The sequence below is a fragment of the Phascolarctos cinereus genome, unplaced genomic scaffold (assembly GCF_003287225.1).
Source record: "Phascolarctos cinereus isolate Bilbo 61053 unplaced genomic scaffold, phaCin_HiC Scaffold_4;HRSCAF=312, whole genome shotgun sequence".
Classification (NCBI taxonomy): Eukaryota; Metazoa; Chordata; class Mammalia; order Diprotodontia; family Phascolarctidae; genus Phascolarctos; species Phascolarctos cinereus.
Genome location: NW_027555847.1, coordinates 419,464,080 through 419,480,967, shown reverse-complemented (window position 1 = coordinate 419,480,967; position 16,888 = coordinate 419,464,080). Strand labels below are relative to the sequence as shown.

General features: G+C 36.1%; 1 pseudogene; it reads right to left on the bottom strand.

Moving 5' to 3' along the window:
• Positions 1-7,125: 7,125 nt before the first annotated feature.
• LOC110223255 (large ribosomal subunit protein eL15 pseudogene) lies at positions 7,126-7,716 on the bottom strand (annotated as a pseudogene).
• Positions 7,717-16,888: the final 9,172 nt, after the last annotated feature.

The following is a 16,888-nucleotide window of genomic DNA, read 5'->3' as shown; positions in this document are numbered from 1 at the left end:
TTCATTCATCTGTAATGATCTTAATTTGGTATTATGTAATACTGAAAGAAAATCATCTTCATTTTAATAAAATAGTATTCATTCAATTACTTTGCAGGCTCCAGCTAGCATGAGGTGGCCTCAACAATAGTAAGATATTTATTCAAGTACAGCTTGGGCTGGTGCCAGAGAAAATACTCCACCTTTATAGATCTGTGTAGTAGGAACGTACTGCTCAGGCTAGATTACGAAGTGAAAGCTGTTGGGCTGATGATAAAATATCTCAACTGTCATATGCTCCTGAGACAAAATTCTTAGGATAAAATCTATGTCTTCTATCATCACTAAGACTGAATACAAAGGCTACTGCATTTGTTTCCCGGAAGCTTCCACATAGTACCACAATTGTAATTTTCTTTTATCCCCACAAAAATTTCAAGCACACAAGCAAGAGATGTGAATCTTGAAACTAAAACCAAAAACCTTTGCATAGATAGGAATTCCTACCATTTCATTTACATTGGCTATACTTAAACTGATTTCTAAAATTCCTCAGATATCACAGGAAAATACTTATGGACTTACACACGAATTCATGCATATGTATCAGTTGGTGTACTTGGCTCATTGACTAATTGTTGTTGCATTTAAAATCTACTAAAAAAATAGAAATAAAAATTAAATGGTTTGTGTATTAATAATTGAAAATCTAGCCACATAATTTATGTCAGGGACTAGTGGAAAATATCATATTAATACTATATGTAATAACAATTGTGGGATGATTAAGCTTAGAAATAAGTTCAAAGATTTTATTGGAGAGGAGTCTGCAGAGGTGGATATTAAGGATGAAGGAAGGGGGAAGTAAAGTACCTGTATTCTACTGGATAATCAGTCTAACATTAATGGGACAGTGCATGAAATGCTAGACCTAGAATCAAGGAGGCCTGAGTTCAAATTTGACCTTGGACATTTACTGTGTGATCCTTCACAAGTTGCCTTAACTCTGTCTGCCTCAGTTTCCTCAACTGTAAAATAATTATAATTGCACCAACTCCACAATGTTATTATGAGGATGAAATGGAATAATATTTGTAAAGTGATCAGCACACTGCCTGAAGCAAACTAGGTGCTTATATATATATATATATATATATATATATATATATATATATATATGTTTGTTCCCCTGATCCTCATACATTTCACATAAATATAAAGGTTAGGAAAGTGAGGAATTATTGAGGGGGGATGAAATTAGAAAGGAAGAAGGAATAGGTTGTCTGGATTCTTACATTTACCATGTGTTAATGGATAATCAGATAAATCAGCACAAAGAGTCATCAGTATTTTCAGTTTTAGCAAAGAGCAGGGGGGATAAACTGTCCACATGTGGTAGCCTGGGTAAGAAATTTTAAATCTTTCTTTCTTTTCTTCTTCCTTCCTTCCTTCCTTCCTTCCTTCCTTCCTTCCTTCCTTCCTTCCTTTCTTCTTTCTTTTCTTCTTTCTTTCTTTCTTTCTTTCTTTCTTTCTTTCTTTCTTTCTTTCTTTCTTCCTTCTTTCTTTGTTACGGAAACCCTTCAAAGACCTTCATGATCTCTGGATCTCAATGGAGAGGTAGCACAACTGAATCCAAAGTACACTGAATTGTGAGAAGCAGTTGATGACTGTATTTAGAGGCAGAAGCTCTAGATTTAAGCCCAACCTCAGCTACTTCTCAACAAAAACTCACACTACTTTCATGTGCTTCAGTTTCCTCATATATAAGATGATGGGTTGGATGAAGCTTGGCACAGTAGAATAGCCTCTGACTGTGGAGCAGAAAGAACCAGTTCTAGATCCTGTCTCAGACATGTTGTTTCTATGATTTGGGGGAAAATCGCTTAACCACTCTAGCCTGGGGATTGAATGAGATCATCTCTGAGGTCCTCTACAAGTTGACTCAATGATCATATAATCAAATGATATCTAAGACCTCATCTAGTCCTACTAACTTTTTATTTTTATGCGTTCTTCCTTTTATTATTCTAGCCTTCCCTCCCTCTATTCCCCCAACGCCATAGATATATCAAGTAAGTTTGGAAAAAAAAAGCCCTCAGTGAAAACAACCATAATACAGGAAAACAAAGCCTGGCATTGGCCTTTTGTGAATTTAAATTCATTATCTCTCTGGCAAAAAAATGAATGGTATGTTTCATTTTCATTTTTTTTAAACTCGTTGCTTATTGTTGCATTGATCAAAGTTCTAACGTCTTTCATGATTCTTTTTCTTTAAAAAGTTGCTATCCTTTTATAATGTATTATCTGTATTCTGTTCACTTTGTTCTACATAGAGCTAAGAAGCCCTCCTAGTTTCCTCTGACATTGTTAATCCCATCATTTCTATGGTCATTCATATGTAATAATTGATTTAGCCATTTTCTAATAGGAGAATACCTCCTTAGTTTTTCTTCTTTGGCTCCCTGCAAAGAAGCTGTTTTCAATGTTTTATGCAGAAGGATCCTTTCTTTTCCTTTAATTTATTTTGTGTATCATCCTAGCAGTGATACAGCTGGCTCAAAAGACAAAGGCAGTTTAGTAACTTTTGGGGCAGAATTCCAAACTGCTTTCCAAAACCTAGCGCTGATGTTCTTTGTTTAACAATGTTAAAAATGAAACAAGTAAAAGATTAGTTCTCCCAAGAGCTTTCAATCCAATCCAACAAATATTTGTTTCAGTCTTATGAGCAAAGACTTGAGATTTGGAAACAGAGCAGGTGTACAGTAAATGTCAGTGTCTGTTAACAAATAGTAGCAAAAATGCATAATTAGGAACTGAAAGTGGTTGTAACAATCTGGGAGAGAACCATTAAGGAATATTTGAAAATGTGCCCCTTTAGGATTTTTTTTTGGCAGTTTGTCATCCTAACCATTGCTATAGCTAATGAACTTAACTGTTCTCTTTTGGGCATTACTCCCCTGTCCCCATTTCCCAAGTCCAAAGCACTGTGTCAAGTCCTGTGGTCATGCAAACAAAATTACCAAAACCAATTTCTGTCCTCAGGAAGCTTACATACTTTTTGGAGACATACAATATTAGAACATATAAGTATATACATAATAGTTTTTCCTGAGTTGTCTCCAATGAGCCTCCTGTTAACCTAGATCAGAGAAGAAGATAAAAGAATACTTATTTAGGAACTCTACAAATAGGGAGGCAGTGTTCTTGGATAAGTAGAGCCTCCTTTTATTGGCAATGGTGGATATTAAAAGAAATAAACACCATGAGAAGGAATAATTAAATAAATATTTGGAATTTTGACCTTAGAACAAGCAAGGCAATGATAGATACCTTTTTAATTATCCTTTTAATGTAAAATACTGTTTTTCTTTTTTGTGAATGAAATATACTATTAAAAGTTCCCATTCATTCAATAATACAAGATGAAGTCCAATTCATTGTCGTTGCTATTGTTTTTAAGCAGTGTATAACAGTAATTGATGTCCATATATGGAAGTCTGAAGTACCTTCTGAATCCTCAAATGAAGATTACATTTTGCCTGGTCTTCATTTAGTCATACACTCATGTCCAACTCTTTGTGACCTCATGGGCCATACTGTCTTGTCTTGGCAAAGATACTGGACTGGTTTATCATTTCTTTGTCCCATTGATTAAAGCAAACAGAGGCTAAGTGACTTGCCTGGGATTTCACAGCTAGTAAGTATCTGAGGATGGATTTGAACTCAGGTCTTCCTCTGACTCTAGGGCCAGTGCTCTATCCACTGAGCTGTCAGCTGCTTTGTATACTCAGGTATAAATTATTCTTTTTCATAAGAGCACACATTTTACCAGGAAAAGGATGTTAGGGGGACATGGAAACCCCTTTTTATATATGTGTGTGTGTGTGTGTGTGTGTGTATATATATATATATATATATATATATATATATATATATATATATATGTGTGTGTGTGTGTGTGTGTGTGTGTGTCTACACATATATGTACACACACATATACATACACATACTTGTGTATATGTGGTGTTTATATATGTGTGTATATATACATATACATATATACATATACATACACATATGTAAGAGAACACTAAAGTCACACAGTAGATTTGAAACAGGTTTCAAATATAGGTCCTTGGACTCCAAATTCAACACTGTCCATTGCTCTGAACTGACTCTTTTATGCTAATACAATAAAAATTATTAATCCTTGCCTGAGAGCCAGCAAATTCTGGATCTGAGCCTCATCTATCTTTGTGTGAGCCCAGACAAGACTTTTAATCCCTCAGTGACCTAAACAACTCTCAAAGACTCTTTAAGATGCAAAACAGTTGATGGTCTGCATTTGCGGATTTTCCTCAACAGTTTCTTATGCCAGAGAAGTTGCAGGTGGCCCCTCCTACAAAACAACAACAACCACAAAAGAATGTCATATGCAGTAACTCTCATTTAACCAGAATATTCAAGCAAATAGCATACACTATTTCCAAACTATTATGGGTTCACAAGAAGTTACTATATAATATCTGGTGACAGAAAGTATCTTAGATTTGAATTTAGAATACCTAAATTTAAGGGACTTTGAAATCTATAAAATGCATTATCCATATAAAATGTTTTACTGTATTGTATATTATTTATGGTGCCTACTAATATATCTTTTCATAGCAAAAAAAATTTTGGGTAAAGTAGTAAATGTTCTTCTCTAAGTGGAGAAAAAAAAAAAGAGAGCCACTCTATTCATATCCCTCTGTGCACTCAAATGAAAAATTGCCTTTTTAAGATAAATGTATAATCTTATTCAAGGTCACATTGATTTTTTAAAAACTCTTTTTAATCTACATATCTTCAACAGTCTCATTTTGGAAATATGTGTATCTGACCTAAGTGTTCAGGCATGATAGCACTTTCCCTGAATTAGAGAGGATACCTGTGTGCCCCATTGCTCTATAGGGATAGCCTACAAATAGTTTGGTGTCCTTGAAGCTTACACGTCAGTCAAAACAGCAAATGACAAAAATACCTCACCCTATACATGCCTGGTCCTAAAAAATAAGTGCCACTCCCTCCGGCCAGGGATGACCTTTGCCACTTTATGCTTAACTTTATGGGTGATTTGGTGAGGGGAAAAAAAAGAGCAGGAGCATGATTAGTCATACTCATTCTCAGCTTCTGGTTCATTATGTGTCTGTTGTTTAAAGGAAAAATAATGATTTAGGGTTGTAGGTGAACAACAATTATTCTAAATCCAGGGTGTCCATACTTCTGCGTCCTGGTTTCAGAATCAGACTCTGTAGTTCTCCTATTAAAAACTGCCAATGAATATTTAGTAGTAATGAGCCCTCTGGGTTTGGAGGTCAGGATGACAACAGACTGCAACGCTGACTGAGCTGTGTAGAACAACTGAACCATATGTCATAAAAAGGTCCCTAAGTATTTCATTAACAACAACAAATGATAATGATGATGATGAAGATGACCATTTCATACATGTACAACTGGAAAGGACCTTATAAGCCATCTCCTTCAATCCTTCACTTTACAAATGAGAAAACTGAGGCACAGTGACTTGTCCAAGGTCACCCAGTAATCAGTATGATGGTGATGAAGATACAGATTTTTAAAATGATAGCGATAATGATGATGGTGACAATTTACATTTATATAGCCCTACATGGCTGTAAAACACTATAAATAATTTGATTCTCGAGCATGTCTGTAGGAAGGTACCAGAAACTGCAAGTATTATTATTCTTATTTTACCGACAAAGAAAACTGAGCCTGAGAGAGATTAAAGTGCTAACCAAAGGAAATGTGACTAGTTAAGTGAGGAGACTAAGACTTGGAACTAAGTCTTCTTATGCCACATCCATTCTTTTACATTTTGTAAGGACCAATTAGCCAATGAACAGGCAAATTGTAGTCAAGAATTGACTTCATGTATGTAATAGTCTCTATATTTGGAGAAATTCCCTAAGTATCTATAAAATCAATGTGATGTAGTGGATAGACACCTGCCCTAGAAGATTGGGGTCAACTCATTTCTGTGACACATACAGGCTGTATAAACCTAGCTAAGTCACTTAATCTCCGAGCGCTCTAGACAATTCACTTAAGACCGTTTATTGAAATAAAAAAAAAGAAAAAAATACTGTTAATTGAAGAAATGCCAACCTGCTACGGAAGAAAGAGTTTCCTCTTTGGGGAAGTACCAATAAAAATTGTTGGTGGTATCTATATACCTCTTCTATATATGTGGGTGTGGGTGTGTATGTGTAAAATACAGGCTGTTTTCCATACCCTAGGCATCAACATTGGAACATATGATCAGAAAAACAATATTTTGGGAAAAAAATTCTCTATTTGTTACCCAGATGATCAAAATAAATGACCTGAGAGAATGGAGTCCCTAAAACATATCAGTCGCTATGGGCTATAGAAAAAATAATTAGCATTTTAAAATTGCTATCAGGTTTCTTTCTGTATTTAGTAAAATACATTAACATCAGTACAGTACTGCTGAAAGCAACTGATGTGTATCTGTATTGACAAAACCTCCTCTCTTCCCTCTGGCTTTCCACTTCATTGTTTTCCTGGCTTTCCTGCTGGTTTTGCATGAAGGGTTTCCGAAATATTGACTCAATTTGTGTCAATCTGCATTTTCACACATCCTTGAACAGCATGTACATTTTCCCCCCTGTCTATCATAGAAGTTGTCATTCTCATTTACTCTGTCTGCAGAGAGCAGGGGCTCCATACAGTAAACTTCACAGTTAATAACAAAGAAATATATTTTAAATATTTCTAAGAGTCATCATTCCCCCCAAAATTTGATTTTGCTGGAATTCTGTCATTTCATAGTTATTTTTTTAAACAATTATGGGGAATATTATTAACATGTAAATATTAAAGATAAATGTTTAATATCCCATATATTACAATAATTCAAATACAAATGAGGTAACAGTATTAAAGAAGTTTTCAGATCCTTTCCTAATCCCTTACTTATCTTCAAAAGATTGATAGATCTCTTCTGGTGATGACCTGCGCTTATGCAAAGTTATTTACATTCTTTATAAAATAATAGATTTGTACATTTTTTTAAAACATCATAGATGTTGTTTATTAGACACCGAAGTTTACAAATTAATGTGCACCAATTAGTGGTATCGATGTAGTTGGAGAATATTGCGCCTTCTCCGAGCAGCATGCAAGACCTCTCCTTTTCCGGCCAGCTGAGGTAAGCCCACGTACTTCTCTGTGTTTGTGCACTATCTTGGTGATCCATTGAGTGTCGGGGTTTCGTCTGATAGCTTTATGGAATGGGTCAATAAGAATAACCTCAAATAATTTGTAGGTTGAATCTTCCCCCACCCAGTAGGAGTTCAAGACTCTTAGGGCCCCACAGTGGCGGCCAGCACGTTCTTCTGCTACAGACTGATGGCTTCTGGCAAACTTCAGCTGATTCACACCATGATGCACGGGTTTACCATAGGTTGCACCCTTGGGAACTGGGTGCTTTCGTCCACCAAGTCGAACATGAATACGGTAGGTGACACATCCTTGCTTGGCCTGTACCCTAGTCTGCTAGCTTTGTTGGGTCTGGTGGGCTGCGGGGCTCGGTGCAGAGCGGACAGCAGGCGGTACTGCCAGCAATGCACAAGCAGGAGGAACCGCATGACATCCGACTGCTTCTTCCTCCATAGCTCCTGGATGTATTTGTAGGCCCCCATCCTGGCTCACTCTAGCCTGCCTGATGACTGCCGTCGATTGGAAAGTGTACATTTATTTTTATAAAAACCTAACAAAACAAGAATGGTAACTCAGCATGGTGTACAGGATAGGAAACTGTACCTGTAATCAGGAAAACCTGAGTTGAAATAATACCTCCAATAGAATGTAAACTCACTGAGGCCAAGAGCTCTTTCTTTCATTTAAAAATATTTATTTTAAACTTTCTTTTCCTTTTAAATTTTGAATTCTAGATTCTCTTCCTCCTTCCCATCCCTCACCAATCCACTGAGAAGGTAAACAATATTATATGAATTATACAGGCGCAACCATGCAAAAACATATTTACATATGAGTAATATCACAAAAAACTCAAAAAACCCCCTCTTTTTTTAAAGTGAGGAAATCATAATTCTATTTGCACTCAGAGTTCCTCAGTTCTCTCTCTGGAGGTGAATAGCATTTTCTTCATCGTGAATCCTTTGGAATTATCTTATCAGAGTAGCCAAGTCTTTCATAGTTGATCATCATTTCAGCAATGCTGTCTCTGTGCACAATGATCTCCCAGTTCTCACTTTACTTTGCATCATTTCATATAGATCTTGACATGTTTTTTTCTGAAACCACCCCTTTGTCATTTCTATATCACAATAGTATTTCATCACAATCATATGTCATAATTTGTTTAGTCATTTCCCAATTGATGGGCATCCCTTCAATTTCCAATTCTTTACTGCCACAAAAAGAACTGCTATAAATATTTTTGTATATATAGTTCTTTTCCTTTTTCTTTGATCTCTTTGGGGTACAGATTTAGTAGCGGTATTGCTGGAGAAAGAGGGTATACAGTTTCATACCCTTTGGGGCATAATTCCAGATTCTCTATCCACAATTCATTACTGTGTTTATTTTTCTTCATCCCCTCCAGAATTTGGTACCTCTGATACGTATGAAGTGTACCTCAGAGTTATGCTAATTTGCCTTTCTCTAATCATTAGTGATTTAGAGCATCTAAAAAATATGACCAGAGATAGCCTTGATTTTTTCATCTAAAAACTCCCTGTTCATATCCCTTGAACATTTATCAAGTGGGGAACAGCTCTGATATTTTATATAAATTAAGACTCACTTCCCTATTTGTTTGAGAAATGAGGTCTTTATCAGAGAAATTTGCTGTAAAAATTATATTATTCATTGTCTGGGGCACCTTTTAGCAAAATGTAATTTCTTTAATTTCCTCTTTAATTGAGTCTATTTTTGTTTTTGCTTTGTCTGGGAGATCATGATTGCTACTCCTGCCTTTTTATTACCTTAGCTGAAGCAAAATAGATTCTGCTCCAGCCCTTGATTTTAACTTTGTGTGTCATTCAGTTTCAAGTGTGTTTCTTGTAGGCAACACATTGTTGAATTGTAGTTTCTAAACTGTTCTTCTGTCCATTTCCATTTTATGGGTGAGCTCATCACATTCACAATTATGATTACTAAATGTGTATTTCCCTCCATACTATTTTCTTCTATTTAGCGCTCTCTCTCTCTCTCTCTCTCTCTCTCTCTCTCTCTCTCTCTCTCTCTCTCTCTCTCTCTTTGTCTCTCTCTCTCTCTTTTTCTCTCTTTCTCTCTTTCTCTCTTCTTTCTCCCCCTTCCTGCCTCCCATTCTTCCCCAACTCTATTTTGTTTCTGACCATTTTCTTCTTTAATCTTCCCTCCCTTTAATTATCCCTTCCCCTTACTCTTTATATCTTTCCCTCCTGTTTCCTTATTGGGAAAAATCGATTTCTATACACAACTGAGTATGTATGTGTATACACACACGCACACATATATATATATATATATATATGTGGGTATGTTCTTTCCTCTTTGAACCAATTTCAAGAAAGTGTGGTTCTAGCATAACCTACCAGTCCTCCTACTATGAAAGTCTTCCTTGCATGCCTCTTTTATGTGAGAATTTATTTTTTTTTACCATTCTGATTCTACCTTTCCCCTTCTCCCAGTGCATCTCTCTTTCTCCTTACACTTACACCTTTTGAGGGGGAAGATAAGAAAAAATCCCAACATAATTGACTCACACCTGTGCTCTCTGTCTATGCAGAATCCTTCTAACTGTCCTAATAATGATAAAGCTCTTAAGAGTTACATGTATCATCTTCCAATATGGAAATTAAACAGTTTAACTTTATTGGATGCCTTATGATTGATTACTCTTGCCTGTTTATCTTTATATACTTCTCTTGATCCTTATATCTGAAAGCGAAATTTTCTATTCAGCTCCTTTCTTTTCATCAGGAGTGCTTGGAAGTCCTGTATTTCATTAAATATCCATTCCCTTCCCCCAAAGGATTATACTCAGTGTTGTTAGCAGGTGATTTTTGGTTGTAATCCTAGTTCCTTTACCTTCTGGAATATCTTGTTCCAAGTTTTCCATTCTTTTAATGTGGAAGTTGTTAAATTTTGGGTAATCTTGTCTGTGTCTCCACAAAATTTGAATTGTTTCTTTCTAGGTGCTATCAATATTTTCCCCTTGACATGGCAGCTCTATAATATTCCTAGGAGTTTCCATTTTGGGATCTTTTTCAGGAGGTGATTAATGGATTCTTGTAATGTCTATTTTACTCTCTAGAACTAAGATTTCAGGGAAGTTTTCCTTGATAATTTCTTTAACTGTGGGGCTTATGTTCTTTTTTGATCATGCCTATCAGATAGTTTAATAATTCTTAAATTATCTCCACTGTATCTATTTTCGATATCAGTTGTTTTTCCCAATGAAGTTTCACATTTTCTTCTAAATTATTTATTTATTTTTACTTTTTTTTCTTGAGTCTCATAGAATCATTAGCTTCCACTTGCCCAGTTCTAATTTTTAAGGAATAATTTTCTTTACTAAGTTTTTGCACCTCTTTTTTCATTTGGCTTATTCTGCTTTTTAAGGTGTTCTTTTCTTCAGTGAATTTTTGTGCTTTTTTTTTTTACCATTGGGCCAATTCTATTTTTTAATGTGTTATTTTCTTTTATTTTTATGTGCCTTTTTTCTCAAGCTATTAATTTTCTTTTAATGATTTTATTTCATCATTCTCATTTCTTTTCCCAATTTTTACTCTACCATTCTTATCTCTTTCTTTAATTCTCCCAGGAATTCTTGTTGGGTTTAGGTTCAATTAACATTTTTCTTTGATGCTTTGCTTGTAGCTGTTTTAACATTGTTGTCTTCTCAGCTTATGTCTTGATCTTCCTTGCCACCATAATAGCTTTTTTATCATCAAATTATTTTTTTAATTGTTGTTGTTTGCTTATTTCCCCATACATGTTTCTTTACTTTGAACTGTATATTAAAGTTGGGCTCTGCTAACCTAGGTATGGGAAAGCACTGTGCCAAGCCTCAGGCTTTCTCATGCTATTGTTGTCAGAGCAAGTTCTGGGAGTCTGAAATTTTCCCATGCTTTAAAAATGGTGTTATCTTGGGAGAGGTGTGTTCAGTGCTCTCCTGCTTTGTGCTTTGGTCTTTATTCTGAAATTTCTCGTGGTGTCCTGAGCTACAGGTGCCTGTACTCCTCTTGGCCTTGGAACTGTTACCAAATCCCCCGATCTTCTGCAGTCACAGATTCTAGCACTCCTCTTGGCTCTGGAATTGTAACCAGGGCCCCTGCTTCCTTGTGACTAATCCCAAGAACTCGTCTCTAGCCTAGTACTGTGACCCAGAATGGCTTATGGGCAATAGAACTGCCAATCAGTTCCAGCTGCATCCAATGTCAGCAGAGGGTTCCTTTTAATGTCTTTTTGACTAGTTGCCTGACTCCTTTAGTTTCTCTGGGCTGAGACTTCCTAAAACTGCTGCTTTTGCTATTGCTGTCTTGGGGGCCTCAAAGACCCGCCACTGGTCCTACTCTGGCCTGCACCCACCCTAGTCTCATAGACCTCTGCTGTGGATCTCCTAAATTGCCTTAAGCAGTAAAAATGTCTCCTTTTGTTGGCTCTGCCATGCTAAAATTTGATTTGAGATGTTATTTTATAGCTGTTTGGAGGGTAATATTGGGAGATTTCAGCAGGGTCCAGGCCTTGACTCTTCAATCTTGGTTCTCCCCTTCTGATTCTCACCATACCCACCCCAGAGCTATTTTAGTGTAATCTTTGTATTCCCAGCCAATAGTATATTGTCTAACAAACAGCAGTCATATCATAAATCTTGTGGCTTAATGCCTCTGACATATACTACTATTAGCTTTTTAGCTATAAAACCAAAGGCAAGTCATTCAAACTCTCAGTGGCCCTAGACAACTCAGCAGCTCTCTGAGATTTCAGGTTATGAGTGATTTGCTGATCCACATCAGTTCAAAGAGTTTCTACTTTGGAAGCTCTCCACAGAAATTGTGGGTTTGGTAGAGGAAGAGTGAGGTGAATTTAAAATTTTTTTTTAATTTAAAAAAGATGAAAAAGATGTAACTTCCTCAAACCTAGATATTTATCAAAGCTTTTTTTTTTTGAAGTCCTAACTCCATTTTGTCTTTTCCATTATATGTCAAGTGTAAATGATGTTTAATTTCAGGGTCAGAGGAATAGGCCTCAAACATTAGCCATATGATCTCTGAGTAACTGCTTGTGGTCATCTTTTCCTTTCCTGATAGATGAGGTATGGGCAGCCTATTCTCACATAATGATTGCTCCTTATATACAAACTGTAGCACTCCACTTAGAAAGCAGCAAGGGGTCTGCTGCCTGTATTCCAGTAAATTAATAACAGCATGGGTGTGCTTACTCAAATTTTTACTTTAAAGCTACAGTATGCCTTGTATTCACATTTAATATTTTGTGCTTCACTTGAGGGAGAGGAAGAAAATTATTGTAAAAATCTATAGAACGGGAGAGATTTATTATTTACTCAAGTAGGTTAGGACAGTTTTTTTTGGGGGGGGGGGTTGACAGCAGTATTTCAATTTTAATTGTTTGGGTCTTTGTCCTAGCTTTTCCATTCCCCTAATCCTTACATACTTTGAGAACTGTTGAAATATTTGGCAGACTTTATTTTATGTTTTTGAAAAGTTCAAATTTAAGCCCAATTTAAGACTTTAAAAACCCTTAGCTAACTGTGGTTTAAAAAAGTTTCCAATATATTTTGGAAGAAATTGATTTGATTAAAAAAGCAAGGAATTTTTATACATATTTAAACAATTTATGCTGCTTTTCTCTATGATGCCTGCAAGCTAAATCCAAGATTGCTTAATTATTGGACTAGAAGAATAGAGGCAGCTAGGTGGCCCAGTGAATAGAGCTCTGGCCTTGGAATCAGGAGGACCTGAGTTCAAAACCAGCCTCAGACACTTAACACTTACTAGCTGTGTGTGACCCTGGACAAGTCACTTAACCCCAATCGCCTCACTAAAAAGTAAAAAAAAAAAAAGAATTGAAGAATAGAAAGGCAGGAGGGATCATGTCACTTTTTGAGATACCACTTGCCCCCAAATCCTTTTATGGTCATTATTCTATTGGCCCATGCTATTCCAGTTCTGGCCTGCTTTTCCCTGGGGCATTCCACAAAGAAACTTTCTACTGGTCACCCAGAATCAAGGAAAATTTATACTTGCTGACTGTTCATCTGCAGAATATCCTACGTGCTCTTATCCCCTTTCCACAGCCAAGTAAACTACTTTTGATATATTTTGTCACCTAAAAATAGTTTCTCCATAAACTTCAATAAGTTGTGATAATTTTGTGCCCAAAATATTATGAATGTTTAAAAAATGAATATTTACATGAATGAGCATTAAGGATACTGTTTGACAGCCTGGGTGCTGCCCTGTTCCTTCAATAGTGGAGCAGGGCAATTATCTAATTAATTTATATAATTTCTGTGAAGCACAAGCTACTCTTCATACACATCTTTTTCCCCAGTGTGACTTTCTTTTCCCCATATTATCTTAGAAATTCTTCTAAGGAATTCAGCCACCATACTGGGATTTTTTCTTCTCTAGTTTTCCTAACATTAAGAGATACAAACTGCAGTCTGAGTATCTAAATTCATACCTTGCTTTAGACACCACTAGCAGTGTGAGCTTGGCCAAGTAATTTAGCCTTTTTATGTATCAGCTTCATCATCTGTAAAATTGAGGGAGTTGGCCTCAGTGACCTCCAAGGTCTTCTCCACCCTTAAATCTCTGATCCTAAGATCTTCTATCTGTTATCCTAGGTATATTACCTGTCTAATTCCTTTTCCAGGGTTGCATCTTTTTTGTTATGTTTTTTAATACCTTGTCTTGCAGTCAGCCAGACAACAAACATATTAAGTAGCTATTAGGCTCCAGGCACTGTGTTAAGTGCTAGGGGTTCAAAAAGAGGTAAAAGGTCGTCCCTGCCCTTAAGGAGCTCACAGTCTAATGTGGGAGAGAACAAGCAAAAAATGTACAAATAAATTACATACAGGATAAATAGGAAATATTTAAGAGAGGGGAAGGCATTAGAATTAAGTGAGGTAGGGGCAATCTTCTTGCAAGAGATGAGATTTTACCTGGGACTTATGGGAATTTAGGGAAGGTCATAGGTAAATATGAGGAGGGAGAGCTTTCCAGGCATGAGAGATAGCCAGAGAAAATGTCTGCAGTTCATTATTTTTTTTACCAATTCCACTCAGCATTTATGTGAAGGTATTTGGAATCACTATCACTAAACACTGTATTTTTACTTTCTATACTTTTTTCTCTATCATATTTTGAATGGTCCACTTTTTTAAATTTTAGGAGAATGTAATTATTCATAATTATATAGAATCACCCAAAGAATGTTGATGTTTAAAAAACATCAGGGTTTTTTTTGGGGGGGGAGTAATATGATGGCTGGATTTTTGGTGAAAAATTTACAGAAAGAAACAAAATGATTGTTATTCTGTCATTTTCAGTCATGTCTGAGTTTTCATGACCTCATTTGGGGTTTCTTGGCAAAGATTCTGGAGTGGTTTGCCATTTCCTTCTCCAGCTCATTTTATAGCAAGAAACAAATCTGACCATATAAAGTTATTATGGGAAGAAATGAGAGTGATGCAAGAAAATTATGAAAAAAAGAGTCAACAGATTGGAAAACCACTTAAAAAGTAGAATTGGACAAATGAAAAAGGAGATACAAAAATCCACTGAAGATAACAACTCCTTAAAGAGTACAATTGGGGGCAGCTAGGTGGTGCAGTGGATAGAGCACTGACTCTGAAGTCAGGAGGACCTGAGTTCAAATCTGGCCTCAGACCAAACACTTGACACTTACTAGCTGCATAACCCTGGGCAAGTCACTTAATTCCAATTGCCTAAAAAGAAAAAAAAAAGAATACAATTGGCCAAATGGAAAAGAAAGTACAAAAGCTAATTGAGAAAAACAACACTTTAAAAGTTAAAATTAACAAGATGGAAGTTAATGGCTCTATGAGACATCAAGAATCAACCAAATAAATTCAAAAGAATGAAAAAAAAATGGAAGAAAATGTAAAATACTTCATGGGAAAAATGACTGACCTAGAAAACATGTCCAGGAGAGACAATATCAAAATCATTGAACTGCCTGAAAGCCATACTGAAAAGGAGGACCTGGATCTCATCTTTCAAGAAATTGACAAGGAAAACTGCCCTGATGTCCTGGAAGCGGAGAGCAAAATAGTCATTGAAAGAATCCACTGATCACCTCAGAAAAAAGATCCCACCCAAAAAAATCAAGGAATATTATAGCCAAATTTCAGAACTATCAAGAGTAGCCAGAAAACAAAACAAAACAAAACAATTCAAATAGCAGGGACTCACTATCATGATTACACGGGACTTGACAGCTGCAACATTAAAGAATTAGAGGTTATAGACATGATATTCTGGAAAGCAAAAGAGCTAGGACTTCAACCAAGAATTCCTTACCCAGCAAAATTAAGCATAATACATCAAGGAAAAAATGGTCATTCAATGAAACAAAGGCTTTCAAGCTTTCATAAGGAGAAGACCAGACCTAACCAAGAATTTGACCTCCAATATCAAGACCCAAGAGAAGCATAAACATGTAAAAAGGGCAAAGAAAACATAAGGGATTCTATAGAGCTAAACTAGTTACATCTCTATGTGGGAAGATACTTGTAATTCTTAAAAAATGTGTCACTAATACACACTAGAAAGACTATACATAGACAGAAGGTATGGGATAAGGTGAATTTTGAGAGAATGACATAAAAAAGTTAAGGGATCAGAAAAGAGAGTACAATGGGTGCAGAAGGAAGGAAGAAATAGAAAGGGGTAAATTATTTCACATGAAGAGGCACAAAAGAGCTATTACGGTGGAAGGGAAGAAGGGGAGGATGATGATCATCACTTGAACCTTACTAATATCAGTATTGCCTCAAAGAGGGATTAATATGCACAATCAGTTGAAAATAGAAATCTATATTACCCAAACAGGGAAGTAGGAGAGGAGGAGATGAAATGAAGGGGGGACTGACAGAAAGGAGAGCAGATCAGGGGAGGTAGTAGACAGAAGCAATACACTTGTGAGGAGGGAAAGGGTGAAAGGAGAGAGATGGCAGACAGGAGGAAGAATAGGATGGAGGGAAATACATAGGTAGTAATCATAACAGTAATGTGAATGAGATGAACTCTCCCATAAAATAGAAGCAGATAGCAGAGTGGAACAAAAAACAGAATCCTACAATATGTTGTTTACAAGAAACACACTTGAAACAGAGAGACACACAAAAGTAAAGGTAAGATGCTGGAGCAGAATCTATTATTCTGCTTCAGCTGAAGTTAAAAAAAAAGAAGAAAAAACAGGAGTAGCAATACTGATCTCAAAGTAAAAGCAAAAATAGAACTAATTAAAAGAGTTAAGGAAAAAAACTACATCTTGCTAAAAGGTACCACAGACCTGAAGTAATACCAATACTAAACATATGTGCATGAAGTGGTACAGCATACAGATTCTTAAAGAAGTTAAGTGAGTTATAGCAAGAAATAGACAAAAACTATACTAATGGGGGACCTCAACTGTGCCCTCTCAGAACTCAATAAATCCAAACAAAGAATAAACAAGAAACTGAGGAGGTAAATAGAATTTTAGAAAAGTTAGATATGACAGACCTTTGGCATGATTTAGATATAAAGGGTGACACCATAAGCAAATTAGAAGAGCGAGGAATATTCTACCTGTCAGATCTATAAGGAGGCGAAAA